Source organism: Schistocerca piceifrons, chromosome 2 (genome assembly GCF_021461385.2).
Source record: "Schistocerca piceifrons isolate TAMUIC-IGC-003096 chromosome 2, iqSchPice1.1, whole genome shotgun sequence".
NCBI lineage: Eukaryota > Metazoa > Arthropoda > Insecta > Orthoptera > Acrididae > Schistocerca > Schistocerca piceifrons.
Window position 1 is genome coordinate 218,060,689 of NC_060139.1, and position 12,024 is coordinate 218,072,712.

Below are 12,024 nucleotides of genomic sequence, written 5' to 3' on the forward strand. Positions count from 1 at the left end.
TCTGATAAGACAAGCCTGTGCTGCCGTTAACTCCAAATGAAATTCAACGTACAGTATTTTTTCTCACAACCACGTTACAACGTATAGCAATGGTTTGGTTCAAATGGCTCTGAGCACTATAGGACTTAACTTCTGGGGTCATCAGTCCCCTAGAGCTTAGAACTACTTAAACCTTACTAACCTAAGGACATCACACACATCCATGCCCGAGGCAGGATTCGAACCTGCGACCGTAGCGGTCGCGCGGTTCTAGACTGCAGCGCTTAGAACCACTCGGGCACTCCGGCCGGCCGTATAGCAATGCTCAGGGTCAACATTTTGAGAACTTGGTATGACAGTTGTGTTAGTAAACCCCGAACCGTACCCGAGATAAAAGCTTGCTTACGTGTAGCATAATGGGGCAAACGTTTGTAGAACCTCTTCTCCTGACGGCGGGACAGTGGTAATCTTAATACTATTTGATCAAATCCCGTACACAATATGTCATTGAAGTTTTGTTATAAACTTCTTTGAAATGACAATGCCACAGACAAAAGTATACATTTCCATCAGGAAAATACAAAACTCCATGTCGTGATTCGTCGACTACAAACGATAAAAATTAGCTGCGAACAGCAGGAAATTCGCCATTTTGTCCGCTATAACTTGGCGAAAACCGGGCCTAGATATATTTATTCATTCTGGATATTCACTGCGTGGCCTGCCCTACCTCCTACCTGCTGCACTCTGCCCAAATTCATCTCATGTACTTTGTGCATTTTGTGCGGTTCAAAACAATACGACCAAGGATCACTATGTGTATTCGGATGTATGGTGTGAATTGTCTGACACTTTAGTTGACGTTAATATGGGGTTCTGGCCTTCGCCTTTGTGATGGCTTGAACTCTCCTTGGGAAACATTCAATGAGATGTCGGAATGTCTGTGGAGGAATGACAGCCCAGTCTTCCTCAAAAAATGAAACCAGAGAAGGTTGGTTTGTCGGTTAGATGATTTGGGGGAGAGGACCAAACAGAGAGGTTAGGATGGAGAAGGAATTCGGCCGCGCCCTTTCAAAGGAACTATCGCTGCCTGAAGCGATTTAGGAAACTCAGGGAAAACCCAAATCAGGATGGCCGGACGCGGGTTTGAACCGTCGTCTTCCTGAATGCGAGTCCGGTGTGCTAACCACTGCGCCACCTCGCTCGGTACCAGAGGAGGTAGTGATGTTGGATCTTGGAGCCTAGAGCGAAGACGGAAACCCCATACACCCAGCCTCCTTTCAGTTTACTGTTCTTTCTATTAGGAATGTAATACCATTTTACAGTGTCTGCGTTTTGCGGTGTACTATGCACTTTCCTTTAGACATACATGCATATGTAGATCGTTTTTCGGTGTAATACACAATTTCCTTTAGACATGCATGCACATGTAGATCGTAGAACATGTATGCATGAAGAAAACTGCATGGTACACCGTAAGGCAAAGACACTGTAAAATGATGTTACATTCCAAACAGGCTGCGACACTAGTAAATAAGTCTCTCCCTGTGCGGGACTCACTGCAGCTGTGCGAGTGCAGGACGTGGACACATAGTGCTAGATGGGGATTTGGTCGGTCCAGGATACACTCTCGGAGTATCGAAGCGGTAAAGCGGCTGCTAGCGTAATTCAAGATAACCAGGTTAGAGTTCCGGTCCGGTCAAGATTTTCGTATGTCACCAATAAATGGTGGAACTGAAGACTAATCATGTTCGCAAATGCGAATACATTTGTTCTATGAAAACATGCAAACAAAATTATACTGTGTGTCACAGCAGTGTATCTACATCTACGTCTACGTCTACATTCATACTCCTCAAGCTACCTGACGGTGTGTGGCGGAGGGTACCTTGAGTGAACTTCCGATGTTATCCACAAGGTCATTTATATGTAGTGTGAATAGCAACGGTCGTACGACACTCCCTTGCGGCACACCTGAAATCACTCTTACTTCGGAAGACTTCACACAGTGAGAATCAAATGCTGCGTTCTGTTATCTAGGAGCTCTTCAATCCAATCACATAATTGGTTTGATAGTCCATAAGCTCTTACTTTGTTCATTAAACGACTCTGGGGAATTGTATCGAACGCCATGCGGAAGTCAAGAAACGCGGCATGTACCTGGAAACCCGTGTCTATCGCCCTCTAAGTCTTGTCGACGAATAGCGCGAGCTGGGTTTCACACGATTGTCTTTTTCGAAACCCGTGCTGATTCCTACAGAGTAGATTTCAAGTTTCCATAAAAGTCATTATACTCGAACATAATACGTGTTCCAAAATTCTACAACTGATGGACGTTAGAAGAAAAGCACTCCGTCTTCAAGCCACGACTGGCCTACCGGGACCATCCGACCGCCGTGTCATCATCATGTGAGGATGCGGATAGGAGGGATGTGGGGTCAGAACACCGCTCTCCCGGTCGTTATGATGGTATTCTCGACCGAAGCCGCTACTATTCTGTCGAGTAGCTCCTCAATTGGCATCACGGGGCTGAGTGCACCCCGAAAAATGGCAACAGCGCATGGCGGCCTCTATGGTCACCCATCCAAGTGCCGACCACGCCCGACAGCGCTTAACTTCGGTGATCTCACGGGAACCGGTGTATCCAGTGCGGCAAGGCCGTTGCCGATCAACATTAGAGATATACATCTATAGTTCTGCACATCTGTCCGCCGTCCCTTCTTGAAAACGGGGATGACCTGTGCCCTTTTCCCATCTTTTGGAACGCTAAGCTCTTCTAGAGACCTACGGTACACCGCTGCAAGAAGGGTGGGCAAGTTCCTTCGCGTGTATTTTTATAGAAATGAAGCGTCTGTGTATCGAAGAGCGTGTGTAATAAGTAAGAGGCAAAAAACTGAGCCCTGAAGAACGTCAAATAAAGCGAAACGCGTCGTTTCCAAATAAGACGTCATACAGTCACAAAAGACTGAATAGTTCCCATTTCTGTCAAGCGTATCTGCCGCAGCTGTGGACGGTAATGTGCACTAATGGCCATTAAAATTGCTACACCAGGAATAAATGCAGATGATAAAAGGGTATTCATTGGACAAATATATTATACTAGAACTGACATGTGATTACATTTTCACGCAATTTGGGTGCATAGATCCTGAGAAATCAGTACCCAGAACAATGACTTCTGGCCGTAATAAGGGCCTTGATACGGCTGGGCATTGAGTCAAACAGAGCTTGGATGTCGTGTACAGGTACAGCTGTCCATGCAGGTTCAACACGATACCACAGTTCATCAAGAGTAGTGACTGGCGTATTGTGAGGAGCCAGTTGCTCGGCCACCATTGACCAGACGCTTGCAATTGGTGAGAGATCTGGAGAATGTGTTGGCCAGGGCAGCAGTCGAACATTTTCTCTATCCAGAAAGGCCCGTACAGGACCTGCAACATGCGGTCGTGCATTATCCTGCTGAAATGTAGGGTTTCGCAGGGATCGAATGAAGGGTAGAGCCACGGGCCGTAACACATCTGAAATGTAATGTCCACTGTTCAAAGTGCCGTCATTGCGAACAAGAGGTGACCGAGACGTGTAACCAATGGCACCCCATACCATCACGCCGGATGATACGCCATTATGGCGATGACGAATACACGCTTCCTATGTGAGTTCACCGCGATGTCGCCAAACACGGATGCGACCATCATGATGGTGTAAACAGAACCTGGAATCATCCGAAAAAATGACGTTTTGCCATTTGTGCACCCAGGTTCGTCGTTGAGTATACCATCGCAGGCGCTCCTGTCCGTGATGCAGCGTCAAGGGTAACCACAGCCATGGTCTCCGAGCTGATAGTCCATGCTCCTGCAAACGTCGTCGAACTGTTTGTGCAGATGGTTATTGTCTTGCAAACGTCCCCATCTGTTGACTCAGGGATCGAGACGTGGCTGCACGATCCGTTACAGCCATGCGGATAAGATGCCTGTCACCTCGACTGCTAGTGATACGAGGCCGTTGGGATCCAGCACGGCGTTCCGTATTACCCTCCTGAACCCACCGATTCCATATTCTGCTAACAGTCATTGGATCTCGACCAGCGCGAGCAGCAATGTCGCGATACGATAAACCTCAATCGGGTTAGGCTACAATCCGACCTTTATCAAAGTCGGAAACGTGATGGTACCCAATTCTCCTCCTTACACGAGGCATCACAACGACTTTCCACTAGGCAACGCCGGTCAACTCCTGTTTGTGTATGAGAAATCAGTTGGAAACTATCCTTATGTCAGCACGTTGTAGGTGTCGCCACCGGCGTCAACCTTGTGTGATTGCTCTGAAAAGCTAATCATTTGCATATCCTAGCATCTTCTTCCTGTCGGTTAAATTTCTCGTCTGTAGCACGTCATCCTCGTGGTGTAGCAATTTTTATGGCCAGTAGTGTAGAAAGAGCTTCCACAAGGGTGCTAGCTAACAGCGCCCTGCGACGCCTTCTACTGCGAGTCTTTCGGGAGGAACGCTGACTGCGACCACGACTTGCAGCGGCCTGCTGTCAGAGACGGTAGGCGCCCGGGGTCACAGCGGCCGCGCCTGCCCCGCGCTGTACAGTAGGCGGCGCGTGAGAGCGCATCGGCCCGCGTCACAGTGGCGGCTGACGGCTGACGAGGCGCGACAATGGCGGCCGTCCGTCCCGTCTCGCCGCCTTGACGAGCCGTCGTTGTGCGGCTGGCGTCTTCATTACGGACGACGCGGAGCGACCGCGCCGTAAAGCCGATTGCCGGCGTAGCGCCGTGACTGCCGAGCGCCCGGCCGCGTCTTTATGACGACACAATTGGGAAGGCGGCGCTCATCTGCGACTGAATCTGCCCCGCCGGCGCAGCGCAGCGCCTGCGAACACCTGCCGCCGCCACGTTATTGCCTCTTCTGTTTGCTGACATTACTGCGCCGTCACGTTACGCCCACACCTCGCTTTGTCTGCGCCCCAGGGCCTCCTAGCTTCTTCTACGCTTCTGTTTTACTCTACTAGCTCTACTCCTTTTAAATTCATCACCCGTTTGCACGGTTTCATATCTCGCGCCATCGCTAAGTCGTACACGTCTTTCCATCTGTAAGTTAGCTTCTTACAACAAAGAGCGAGGGGGCGTAGTGTCTGTGAGACCGTGCGAATAGCTAACGTTTCTGACACGAACATACAGTCACGCTGAGAGATCTCAAGGATCATTTCGTTCAGACTTACAAAGGGATGTGAAAAATGTAAGTAACTTAAAATCTAATTACAGATACGGATTCTTAAGTATACGTTGAATCAAATTACGTCATTCACAGGCTGATAACAAGCATAACTGGTCGTTATGGAAATGACTGACAGCGCAAAACACACGTTTGTCAGGACCATCAAAAATCTAATGCACCGGGTGGTTACAGTTAATATACACTACGGCCATTAAAATTGCTACACCACGAACATGACGTGCTACAGACGCGAAATTTAACCGACAGGAAGAAGATCCTGTGATATGCAAATGATCTTTTCAGAGCATTCACACAAGGTTGGTGCCGGTGGCGACACCTACAACGTGCTGACATGAGGAAAGTTTCCAACCGATTTCTCATACACAAACAGCAGTTTGCCTGGTGAAAAGTTGTTGTCATGCCTCGTGTAAGGAGGAGAAATGCGTACCAACACGTTTCCGACTTTGATAAAGGTCGGATTGTAGCATATTGCGATTGCGATTTATCGTATCGCGACATTGCTGCACGCCTTGGTCGAGGTCCAACGACTGTTAGCAAAATATGGAACGCCGTGCTGGATTCCAACGGCCTCGTATCACTAGCAGTCGATATGACAGGCATCCTATCCGCATGGCTGTAACGGATCGTGCTGCCACGTTTCGATCCCTGAGTCAACACATGGGGACGTTTGCAAGACAACAACCATCGGCACGAACAGTTCGACGACATTGGCAGCAAAATGGACTATCAGATAGGAGATCATGGCTACGGTTACCCTTGACGCTGCATCACAGACAGGAGCGCCTGCGATGGTGTACTCAACGACAAACCCGGGTGCACGAATGACAAAACGTCACTTTTTCGCATGAATCCAGGTTCTGTTTACAGCATCATGATGGTCGCATCCGTGTTTGGCTACAAATTGCCGTGAACGCACATTGGGAGCGTGTATTCGTCATCGCCAACTGGCGTGTCACCCGGCGTGATGGTATGGGGTGCCATTGGTTACACATCTCTGTCACCTCTTGTTCGCATTGACGGCACATTGAACAGTGGACGTTACTTTTCAGATGTGTTATGACCTGTGGCTCTACCCTTCATTCGATCCCTGCGAAACCCTACATTTCAGCAGGATAATGCACGACCGCATGTTACAGGTCCTGTAGGGGCATTTCTGGATACAGAAAATGTTAGACTGCTGCCCTGACCAGCACATTCTCCAGATCTCTCACCAATTGAAAACGTCTGGTCAATGGTGGCCGAGCAACTGGCTCGTCACAATATGTCAGTTACTACTCTTGATGAACTGTGGTATCGTGTTGAAGCTGCATGGGCAGCTATACCTGTACACGCCATCCAAGCTCTGTTTGACTCAATGCCCAGGCGTATCAAGGCCATTATTACGGCTAGAGGTGGTTGTTCTGGGTAGTGATTTCTCAGGATCAATGCACCCAAATTGCGTGAAAATGTAATCACAGTCAGTTGTAGTATAATATATTTGTCCAATGAATACTCGTTTATCATCTGCATTTCTTCTTGGTGTAGCAATTTTAATGGCCAGTAGTGTATGATTTCAGGTGGAGATATTCAGCCGCGAAATAACTGTTAACATTCATGGTGAAACTTTCATCTCTTATTTATATTGCCAAATTCGTTACTAGTAACAACTGATCTTGCCCCTTCCTTCGAACCCCCCAACCCCCTCTTTAGAGAAGAAAATAGCACTGTTCCCCTCTGCTTTCTCTGTAGTGTGTTCTTCACTCACATTCGTCAAAAAATTTCTACTGATTAAAAAGGTCCCCCGGCTCCCTACAACACCCTCCCCCTCCCGGATCTTCCATTGGGTATATGATGGAACTGATACTATAATAAAGTTTTAATCTCTGTGTTCACATTCTTCATCAAAAAATTCCTTCCGATGCCTATTGCAGGGTGTTTGCTTCCAGACCTTTTACGTGGTACACGCCAACGGTCATCTTCCATCCGGAAAGGCAACCTGTCACCACTTAGTGGACTCAGTGGACGTCCAGTTGCGGTACAAGTTACAGCCTTACAGCCTTCGTCGCTGACGAACAGCAGTTAGCTTGGGTGCATGAACCAAGCGCCTGCTGCAGAGGCCCACACACAGCAAAGTTCACCGAGCAGCTGTTAAGGAGACACTGCTGGCAGCCCTTTCGTTCGTCTGGACGGGCAGTTACTCTCTAGTTGCACATCTAATCGCCTGTACTCATTTCCACAGCCATAATTCACTCCTGTCATCTACGACCTATCGTCCTTCACAATTGCTTCGGTGCCGATTTTGCCTAGCGACGTTGTTTGCCACGTACAGTATACTTTAACCACGATGGTTGTGAGCAGTTTACAAACTTGGTCGTTTTGGAAATGCTTCCACCCTTGGCCAGGAAGCCAATGACCATCCATTTTGGACATTAGATAAATAGCTTCGTTTCTGTATTACGATAACCACTGCACTGTTTAGTGCGTCTCCTCGATAGACATTACTTACCCTCCTCCACCGAGCGGGGTAGCGCAGTTGTTCAAATGGGCGTCCAGCCATTCTGATTTAGATTTTCCGTTATTTCCCTAAATCGCTTAAGGCACGTGGCGAGATGGTTGCTCTGAAACCACAGTGCCGTTTCCTTCTCCATCCTTCTCTAATCGAAGCTTGTGGCCGGCCGGAGTGGCCGAGCGGTTAAAGGCGCTACAGTCTGGAACCGCACGACCGCTACGGTCGCAGGTTCGAATCCTGCCTCGGGCATGGATGTGTGTGATGTCGTTAGGTTAGTTAGGTTTAAGTAGCTCTTAGTTCTAGGGGACTTATGACCACAGCAGTTGAGTCCCATAGTGCTCAAAGCCATTTGAAGCTTGTGCTCCGTCTCTAATGACCTCGTTGTCAATGGGACGTTAAATATTATTCTCTCCCTCTCCCTAGTATGTCTTCCATAGTTAATGCTGCCATCTGCCACCTTTGAGTGGTTACTGCACTTTGTCGTGGAAGATAGGTAGTGTTCACAGTAATGTGACTGGGCGGTGTATTTAGATTTCACTGTGTTAGGTAATGGGAATGAGCGTTTGGCGTCATTGCCCCTGAGGAGCAGCTCCGGCCGCCTTGGTGAAGGTCTTATTACATTCGACGCCACACTGGGCGACCTGCGTGCCAGATGGGGATGAAATGATGATATAGACAGCACAACACCCAGTCCCTGAGCGCAGAAAATCCATGACTCAGCTATCGGGGCGGACATTCTGTTAGGTGTCGGACATATAGTGCCACGCATCAAAATGTTACCAAAGATAAGTAAAGTTTTGTATCATTACTATTAATATATGTTATTGATTATTTCTTATCGCGTTGCCACATTTCTGTTCTAGTGCCACCCTGTCACGCAAGTTCAAAAAATGGTTCAAATGGCTCTGAGCACTATGGGACTTATTTTCTGAGGTCATCAGTCCCCTCGAACTTAGAACTACTTAAACCTAACTAACCTAAGAACATCACACACATCCATGCCCGAGGTAGGATTTGAACCTGTGACCGTAGCGGTCGTGCGGTTCCAGACTGAAGCGCCCAGAACCGCTCGGCCACCCCTGCCGGCTGTCACGCAAGTGTTAGCAGATTTTAACTAGTGCGCATACTGCCACCTTCTTAGTGAACTATAGTAGAAATACGTTTTATGATACCGTGGATGACTAGATTGAATTGAGAACTTCAAATACAACATCGTTGACTTTCTAGAAGGTTCCAGAGGGGTCAGCTTTGCCCCGACGGTCCGCACAGTAAAAGTGCTCCATTGTCCAGTTTTGCACGCGTCTTCTCTCAGAGCACAAAGATTACTTCTAGGAACAGAAAACCTTTTCCAGCAGGTTCCGCGCTCTTGGGAAACGCTTGAGAAGCAATTCAGTAGATTACGAGTGGTCCAAAATGACAGTCGGAATTTGGCGCAGAGGCGGAAAAAGTTAATGCGTTAGAAGAATTATTCGTTCTACTGAAATTACGAGAAGTATCGTGAATAGCGTTTCTGTACATGTAGAAGTTTTGTGAATTTATAAGTGAAGCATTGAAAGTTATTTGTAGTATAAGAGTATTGTGAAGTAATAAGTGTGTGGCAGCCATTGAGGTCGCATGACAGTTCGAATATAGTAAATGTGGTTGTAGAAATAATACCGTAAGAAGTCATATAACTTATCAAGGCCGCTAGAGAAATAATTAAGTATTTCCGAACGTAAATTACCTGGTGAATCCTTCTTCGTGGCTAGACAGAATGAGTGATATGAGACTTTGCGAGACTGACTATGGACTATATACATCAAGGATAAATAAGCCGTATTAAAAATTGAGTGAATTTTATCATTCTAGTACTCTCTATATAAACACAGACACCTATATGCATAGGAAGCAGTGCGTATCTGAGTTCAGGCACACGATAAAACTATGAGTATTCCACGTAAACGCCACCACCTTTCAGTTGGCAATACTGAAGCTTCCCCGTGACAATCGTGCAAATAGAGGTGCAAGCTAAATGAGAAAATTGGTCAACCAGGGCATCAATCGCCAGTCAGATCACTGCCTGGACACTGGGTCTGCCACTTCATTCGTCACCTAGAGCGTTTTGTACGTTTACTTTTTAAATACCGCCACCAGATATCGCACTTCTCCTCCACGGATTTCTGTAGGCCTATGGCCTAGGCACGATTGATTTATTTCATCAGCTGTAAACCTTTTCGCGCACTACAGTCTAATAGCACCTCGCTTCAGCAACAAGTGGCAGCAACGATTTCTGATGCCATTGTTCCTTTCATCCAAAACAATGACTCCTGTAGCTTTGTAAACACTCAACAGATGGTGCAACATTAGTTAAACTTTGTTTCGAGTTGTCAACATTTAAATGTAAGCAAATGGCAGTTACTTCTTCTAATACGCCTCTTACTATCCATTCCACCTGCGCCCCAAGGAGTTCGGTCATGCAGCCACTTGCATGCCCATTCGAAATGTGACTCAGGGAGCGTATCATCTCATAAGTTAACTGTGTGAAGTCTCCTTTCACTTACAACAACTCCCCTACAAATAGAAGTTTATTGAGAGACCGAGAAATACTTGCCCCGTCCCGTACCAGAAGAAGACGCGGAACCTGCTGGAAAAGGTTTTCTGTTCCTAGAAGTAATCTTTGTGCTCTGAGAGAAGACGCGTGCAAAACTGGACAATGGAGCACTTTTACTGTGCGGACAAAGGCTAATGCGGGGCCATTGTTTCTCCCTGGTTTCCGGATCAGCGGACCAGCTGTGGGAGCGAATCAGCGATTCTCCACGTCTGCAATACTCACGAGAGAATATCTTTGGTCACAGCTGCATCGGCGAAACAAGAAATCTCAGGGTGATGTTGCGCAAGCCGAAAACATGTGTCTTTCACATCCAAAGCACAACAATCTGAAAAATTATTTTTATTGCTTTGTAGTCGGAATCTGACTCTCGTTTTGAATATATTTCTAGACTTTGGAAATTGGAAATGTGTGGTAAGGTCTTTTGCGACCAAACTGCAGAGGTCATCGGTCCCTAAGCTCACACACTACTTAATCTAAACGCTAAGGACGACACACACACACTCATGCCCGAGGGAGGACTCGAACCTCCGACGGGGGAAGCCGCGCGGACCGTGACAAGACGCCTGAGACCACGCGGCTATCCCGCGCGGCTTTCTATAGGTTTCAGCCTTGATCGCTATAAATAAAATTTTGTTATGTTGCTACACGTAATAATAGAAACAAAATCCAGGAACCCTTCAGAAGCAGGGAACTGCATGACTGATTATGAGAAGAATAAGGAAAATTATCAGGGAAGTGTGAATCGTGTAAAAGTAGACGCAATGGACTGCAACCAGCCTCTCCACTTTTCATCACCGTTATGGACGAGATAATGGGACGAGATAATGGCAGCGCAGAAGCAGAAGCGCAAACAGGAGATAAAAAAATTTAAAACAATGTAGATTGTAGATGATCTAATGATGTGGGGAAATGCAGAAGGAAAGGTACAAGAAAGGCTAATTGTATTGGAGGAGGTGGTAGGAGAGTAAAGGTTGAACTTTAATGCAAAGTATAATGATATGATAGTGACAAGAGAAAGACAAACTTCGTTATCATGATTCATTGTCTCGTTCAAGGTTAAGCTTGTCCCTGAAACTTAAGTACCAAGCAGGAAGAAGTAGGCATTGAACACTAATGATCCCTTTAGAAAGTCTGATAAACTCACAAGCACTTTTACTGGCTTTGTTTCATCAAAGAACTTAAAAAGAAACGCGGCCAGACGCAATCGACAATTTCGAAAACTTCGCTTAGGGTTTTGCTCTTTTACTGTCGCTCCTCACACAATCCATTAAAAAAATCACTACATCTTCAATTGCTCAGCAAAAATTCTGAGCGGGTATTCATTTTGCTGAGTGTTCCGATTTGTTAGCAGGCATGTTGCCTGTTCTCAAAATCGTCACGTCTAGAGATTGAGACCAATATTAAGAACCTATAGTAATAAAGTGCTGTTGGATATCCCAGTACCACGTTTCCTTGAAATGAATGTCCTCTTTACGTAGAATAATCCGTACTGTCTTCACAGTAGCTTCAAGCAGTTGACAGTAGCCATTGTGGAAAGAACTTTGTTGTGTGTGCGCGTGTTTGTGCGATTTCGGCAACTTGATCAGCGCTTTCTCTGCGCCTTATGCTGATGTGATCGAGCCTTGATTGAATACAGACCGATTAATATACATATTTCGATCTAGCAGGTTATCAAAGAATGGCCGGCCGGAGTGGCCGAGTGGTTAAAGGCGCTACAGTCTGGAACCGC

The 12,024-nt window shown here is 46.7% G+C and overlaps 1 protein-coding gene and 1 pseudogene across 1 annotated transcript in view; both read right to left on the reverse strand.

The window, feature by feature from the left end:
• Window positions 1–12,024, reverse strand: part of LOC124775268 (homeobox protein unc-4 homolog) — a 485,704-nt gene that overhangs the window by 350,279 nt on the left and 123,401 nt on the right. The gene's annotated exons all lie outside the window — the stretch shown is intronic.
• On the reverse strand, window positions 2,528–2,645 carry LOC124778243 (annotated as a pseudogene).